Consider the following 5,000-nt stretch of genomic DNA (forward strand, 5'->3'; position numbering starts at 1 on the left):
TGAAATCTAATGACAACTTTCTGTTGGCTAGAGGATGACACCAGGCCATTTGGATGACCTCATGTCCTTCCCTCTAGCGCCACCAGCAGGCCCATTGGAGCATCTGCATTAGAAATAACACGTGCTACTGTGACACAGGAATATTTAAAGTTTTGAGATCCATTTGATGAAGTAGAAATAAATGAATGTGAAGTGTGAGTTCATCCATACAGGAACAAGAGATTTAAGTTACTGAAGATTAAATAGTGACACTGGCTGAGGTCCTGACAGGATATATATTATAGGATATATAAATGCACACACACCATCAAAGGATTTAAAAAGAAAACTTTCACCAGGTTTTATGTTGTGAATCAGTTTTGTGTTTTTATTGCCTGGGTTTCAGTGTTACATGTTTGTTTCTGCAGGCGGAGAACAACTCTCTCACTCTTCCTTTGGATGTTCAGGGCAGAATTCTGTGGGAGGAGAGAACGACAGAAAAAGAAAAACAAAAGATTCAAACAGAGAGAAAGATGGAGAAAAAGAAAAGGGGAAACACAAATCAGAAACATGGACAAACTCAGCATCAGATCGCCATCAGAGGCTTCACAGCCTCAGGACTGATGACATCATCAAGATGACTGACAGGTGTCAGGGTGAGGAGGGCGGGGCTAAAAATACACTAGCAACACATTTCTCTACCACAAAGTGAAAGAACGTTATTTAAATGAAGGACCTTGCTTGGGATCGTAGTGGAAGTTCATTGGCATGGAGTAATTGAGGCACTTGGCCTGCTGCAGGAACTTTTCCAGGTCGGCTTCCTCCACAGTCGTCGACCTCGCTGAAAAAAAAAACATACATCCATGTTTAATTATTTCATAAGCTTCCCAATGGACCTCTGGACTGAGATACAGTCGTCTGGATAGAATGCAACACTGACATGTCGTTCTATCAGAGCTTCCAGTTTTAGTTACGTTAGTATGGCTTGCAGCGATGCACACCAAACCAAACCAAACAACTGCTGTCAAACTAGACGGATTAACATGGACTGTCAGCACATCAACGTTGTTGAAGACAAAAGGCTGAAAAACATCATAACCCCCTTGAAGAGCAACAGGTTTTCCAAAATACACTTTACTAGTACTTACTTCACTGACACAAGATATTCTGTCAGCCTTGGTGGTGTGACATTCCTTTTGGTACTCCACAGGGCTCTATTCTTGGTCCCTTACTGTTCTGTCTCTGTATGCTGCCGCTTGGAATAATTATCTCTGATTATGGGATGAATTTTCATTGCTATGCAGATGACACGCAGTTATATTTATCTGTAGTGCCAGATGTTTATGATCCCCTAAACCTGACCAGCATTGTACAGTGGATGAGTAAAAATGTCCTCAAACTAAATGAAGACAAAACAGAAATTCTTATCATCAATACAAATGCACAGAGAGAAAAAATATTAAGTAAACTTGTATGTCTGGCAATACAGAAAAAAAAATCTCGGTGTTGTTCTTGATTCTGAGCCGCATTTAAATCACATATCAGCAATGTTCAAAGATTGCTGTTTTTCAGACCCTCCCTCTCACTGGAAGATGCCAAAAGCTGACCCATGCCTTTGTATTCTCTCACCTACATTATTGAAATGCACTCTGCATTGGATTTCCCCCCAAAAACAAATAAAATAAAATAAAATAAAATAAAAAATAAATAAATTATTGACAAGCTGCAACTTGCAGCTGCAAGAATTTTAACAAAAAAAAACAAAAAAAAAAATAGAAAACGGGAACATGTGACACTGGTTCTTGCCTCATTGCACTGTAACATGGAGGACTGACCGTGTTCATAAAGCCCTAAATGATCTGGCACCTTCCAATCAACTAAAATTCCTTTAAGAGCAACAGTTTTTTTTTTTTTTTTTTCCAAAATACACTCTACAACAGTGACAGGATGAGCCAGAAAGTTCCCTTGGGATTGCAACGATTGAAAAACTGTATTGTTTGACAGCCCTTGTATTAATATAATGATCTATTTTATAAGTCATTTTTTAAACACTAAATGAATAACACTTGAGGACCAAAATATTGGTCCTGCAGGATTGATCTGCCATAGCCAGGGGGCATCTGTAAGTCCAGCCTGTAGACGTGCCGCCCACAAAACCTTGGAAAGAGCCTCTGCCTCCCAGTATCCCCAGTCACCAGTCAGCCTGCCATGCTGATGCCCACCGCATCACCCTCTCCACACTTCCCCACCTACCTAAAATATAAAGAGAGTGGGCGGGGACGCCCAGCTGAGGGCCGGTGGTGTTGATGCTGAAGACCAGACATTTGTCGCAGGACGGCAGGACGTGGGCCGTGGCGTTCATGTTTTCCTCGTCTGGGAAGAGGAGGAGGCTGTTAGCTGCAAGATGCAAACGCTACAGACAAACTTTCATGCCGGAAACTCTGCAGACTTGGTCCGGGCGTACATTAAATTTGGGAAGACACTCTGGAGGTCCACGTGAGATGCTTCAACATGAGCGTTAGAAGTTCTGACTCACGTTCAAAGTGCATGGTGTTGCCGTCGAAGGTCACGGTGCTGCGTGAGCTGTTGCATTTGCCATTCCTGAAGGAAAAGACAGGAGGATATTATTATACTTATTACTTAGGAGGTTATTATACTTTTTTCATTAGTTTTTCATTTTTATTTCATGTTGAATTCTAGTTTTCAATTTCAGTTTAGTTTGAATTTGTTTTTAAGGCGGGCTTGGTGATTTAGATTTTATTAGTGTTAGTATTCGTTTTTTTGTAATATGTTGTATTTGTCAGTGGCGAGATTCAAGAAGGTCATAAAAATGTTGATAAAACATCATACCATTTAAAAAAAATGTGTTCACTCAATGACCAAAATTAACTGACAAAAATGAAAACTAAAGACATTTCGCATATTCGCATGACTTGAAACTTTGAGCAAAAAATTCCCAGCTGTATATTTGCGACATGAAGATTCACTTTGTGTTTGGTCTGAATTCACCGTCTCGTGTTTTCAGAGACATCTCATAATGTAAAACAGATTTTAAAAAAAATAAAATAAATAAATTTCATCTCAGCCAACAGCGCCTTGTGCTCTCACAGGGGGGCGCTGTGCTTTAGCTTTAAACACAGAGATATTTATGATCAGAATTTGCATCTAAAAGATTATTAAAGGTCATTTGCTGTGGATTTGATGAACACGGCTCACATCATGAACTCGTCAGCCATAATCCACGTTTCGTTGCTGGACGGCAACGGCGTGAATTTAATCCAGGAGCTGCTGACCATCTTCAGGATGGAGGCAAACATCTTAGAATCCGTGAAGCCGGCGATGAAGTTCCACCTGCCGAGCAGCTGGAAGAAGAACAACACAGTTTGACTTTCACTTCGGCTGATCTCCTCCCAAAGCGAGCAGCTGCCACATCACTCCTCCTCCCTTTCCTCCAGCCGCTGGTTTCCATTCATTCCACTACGATATGAACAGGAACTTTCAGAGCCTTCACACTTTCTTCACTCCAGTTTTCCATCAGCCCAATAAAGTCCTCCACATGAGTTTTTAGCAGGATTTGGTAAATGGGTAAGAAAATAATGTTAACTTGGTGTACTGTCCCTTTAAAGTCCCTATGAACTGACCTCACATGATCTCTACTTCCTGTCAAACAGTGACATCATCATCCTGCACTAGCGGCTGCAAATTAAAGGCTGTGTCCGAAATCCCTCCCTAACCACTACATAGTGATTACGCCATTTTGTAGGGGTGTCCGAATGTTTAGTGATTATTAATGTTCACTATATAGTCCACTGGATGTATCCCACAATCCACTGCAAAATGTAGCGGACATCCAATGGTCACTAACCAGGCAATATATCCCATCATGCATTGCGGAACGGCGCCAAACAACGAGCGAAGTCGTGTCCGAAACGGTCCGCTATTGAGTCACTATATAGTCACTACACTGACCTCCCTGTAGAGTGAGGAGGGAGGGGGGAGGGAGGGAGTGATTTCAGACACAGCCAAAATTTCAACCAATAAAACCTTCACAAATCTGTAAACATCCTGTCTCATCCACCTGTCCCTTCAAAATAAAAGTCTGTTTCTCTCTCAAACTGAGATCCTGTTGGTTTGCCCTTGTGAGCGTCCCGCCCAAACTTCCTGTTCAAACAGAAAATACATCAAATTAAGAAAATAAAAGTCAAATAAAAGCCTCTACGCGTCCCAGAGCAGTTGTTACCTTGGTGCGGTCGTCCAGAGGCAGCGGCGTCAGCAGGGGGTCACAGTCCTCAGGTGTGGGAGCTGAGCTGCTCAGGTACAGCCCAGCCAGCAGGAAACACACACTGAACCTCACACACATGGTCAAGCAGCTACACAGAGGGACTCGAGCGTCTGAAGCAAGACAGCCGACTCACAGAGCGTCTATAAAGCCCCGGAGGAGGCGCCTCCAGGCCGCCGGCCTTCCCCTTCTGGACCAAGACCGGGTTTTCCGCTCCGAGCGACACAGCGACTCTGAATAAACTGAAAAAGCCTCAGCTTCAGGACTCTGTTAGCTTTGTGTCGCAATCAGTCACTCACTGACCTGGACCTGGACACCACTGACACACAAACACACTGTGTACAAACACACACACACCTACACACACCTACACACACACCTACACACTGGGGCAAACAGCATCTGACACACACCTTGACCTCCTCCATCGTTTCTGTTCTTTTAGCCTCAGATGTTTGTTTGCTCTGACTGACTGTTTCATGATTTTGTGGTTTTCGATCTTGATGGTTTTTATTACCTGTTTGTGTTCTGTCTCTTTAAGTGTCATTTTATTTTGAAAAGAACTTCATCAGTACAGCTGTTCGTAGTAGCAGTGGTGGCAGCATGTGTTGGTTAGGGGTCAGATTAGAAAAAGGCTGGAAAATAAATGAATGGAAGTCGATATCGCGTCCTCATAAAGACAAGATGATGTGTGTGTGTGTGTGTGTGTGAGTGTGTGTGTGTGTTAAACAGAAGAGACCAC

At 42.7% G+C, this 5,000-nt stretch overlaps 1 protein-coding gene across 2 annotated transcripts in view; it reads right to left on the minus strand.

The window, feature by feature from the left end:
* vps45 (vacuolar protein sorting 45 homolog) overlaps positions 1–5,000 on the minus strand; it is a 39,191-nt gene that overhangs the window by 18,594 nt on the left and 15,597 nt on the right. Inside the window, exon 16 of one of the 2 annotated variants that reach the window (XR_003928952.1) lies at positions 4,058–4,063. The exons of the other annotated variant lie outside the window; for it this stretch is intronic. The gene's annotated coding sequence lies outside the window, so the exon portion shown is untranslated. The remainder of the gene's footprint in view (positions 1–4,057; positions 4,064–5,000) is intronic. 2 annotated transcript variants of the gene reach the window in all.

This window comes from Myripristis murdjan, chromosome 11 (assembly GCF_902150065.1).
Source record: "Myripristis murdjan chromosome 11, fMyrMur1.1, whole genome shotgun sequence".
Lineage (NCBI taxonomy): Eukaryota > Metazoa > Chordata > Actinopteri > Holocentriformes > Holocentridae > Myripristis > Myripristis murdjan.